The sequence below is a fragment of the Pyrus communis genome, chromosome 17 (assembly GCF_963583255.1).
Source record: "Pyrus communis chromosome 17, drPyrComm1.1, whole genome shotgun sequence".
Taxonomy (NCBI): Eukaryota; Viridiplantae; Streptophyta; class Magnoliopsida; order Rosales; family Rosaceae; genus Pyrus; species Pyrus communis.
In genome coordinates, this window is record NC_084819.1 from 10,612,100 (window position 1) to 10,613,813 (window position 1,714).

The 1,714-nt window shown below is 42.4% G+C and overlaps 1 pseudogene; it reads left to right on the top strand.

Annotated features, from left to right (window-relative positions):
- The first annotated feature begins 210 nt into the window (after positions 1–210).
- On the top strand, positions 211–1,140 carry LOC137722840 (large ribosomal subunit protein uL11-like; annotated as a pseudogene).
- Positions 1,141–1,714: the final 574 nt, after the last annotated feature.

The window sequence follows — 1,714 nt, forward strand, 5'->3', positions numbered from 1 at the left end:
ATCCAATCATTTAAAAGAGAGAAAGAAAAATAGTTTAAATAAAAATAGCTGTTATTGATGTTTCAAAAAAGTTATTTTACATAAAATAATGCAAGATAAGATTTTCGAAGCGCATATAAGAGTAACGGTATAGCATATGTGAAGGGCCCTGTGGATAACGGGCTTCTTCTTGGACCAACTGTGATTATGACTGGATCATGGGTCACAAAAATGTTTAAAAAGCCCAACAGAATAACCCAACAAACCCAAGGACAACTACGTCATTTCAATGTGCTCCACACAAAACCCTAGCGTCAAATGAACCTCTCTACAAAAGCCACACATTTCACTCTCTCAGCCTCCTTCTCCCTCCAAAACCCCTACGCCCCCAAACCCAGAGCGCCGCCGAAGAAGCCATGCCTCCCAAATTCGACCCCTCTCAGGTCGTCGATGTCTACGTCCGAGTCACCGGAGGCGAGGTCGGCGCCGCCAGTTCGCTCGCTCCCAAGATTGGTCCTCTGGGTCTCTCCCCCAAAAAGATCGGAGAAGACATCGCTAAAGAGACCGCCAAGGACTGGAAGGGCCTGAGAGTCACCGTCAAGCTCACCGTGCAGAATCGTCAGGCCAAGGTCTCCGTTGTCCCCTCCGCCGCTGCTCTCGTCATCAAGGCATTGAAGGAGCCAGAGCGCGACAGGAAGAAGACTAAGAACATCAAGCACAGCGGGAACATTTCGTTGGACGATGTGATTGAGATTGCTAAGGTGATGAGGAACAGGTCCATGGCGAAGGAGTTGGCCGGGACCGTGAAGGAGATTCTGGGCACCTGCGTTTCGGTCGGGTGCACTGTCGACGGCAAGGACCCGAAGGATCTGCAGCAGGAGATTGCCGACGGTGATGTTGAAATTCCCTTGGACTGATAAGCTATGTTTTGGGTTTTATAAAATGTTAGTGAGTTTTGGGTTCTATAAACGTTTCATATTTTTGGGTTTTAATTTTATAATTACTATCGGTTTCCCAGTAATGAATTTCTATAGGGCATTGAAATGGTTGATCGAATTCGGAGCTGTAATGCTTTAGCGTTAATGTTTTTTTTCTTCTCTTTTTGCTTATAATGTCTGGACCTGAGTTTTTTATGCTTAATGTTGAAATGTATTTTCTATACGCTCAAGAATGATTGTGTGTGGTGATCGATTTTTGTTTGATATGGAGTTCATATGTTTTTTTAAGTGAAAAATGGATAAACCAGCATTGAGTGTTGAAACAATTGGCTTGACGGGGTTTCTGAATTACAGTGCCTTCTATTGGTTTATGTCAAATTTGATGGTTTCGGTGTCAACCAAAATTTGATGGTTTCGGTGTCAACCAAAATTTGATGGTTTCGGTGTCAACCATTGTGAGTGTTGAAACAGTTGACTGGACAGGGGTTCTGAATTATAGTGAAAGCTCTTGGTTTTGAAGGATGCTTTCTGCAATATCTCTGTGTGCGAAACAATTGTTTTAATGTTAGTTTTATTTGATTCTATGAATCATTTACATGTTGGTGTTGTTTGATTCCATAGATTCTGCAAAATGCAGGCAATACTACTTGCTGCTGAATTTATAGAATGCAGCTTGTTTTGTTTATAATGTTGATGTATAATGAAGTTTGGGTGAACAGATTGTGTACTTGGAAGTTGGGGGAAAATGATGGGATGTTGTCCTGCAAGGTCTGAAGTACATGGGTTTTAGTTTCTAA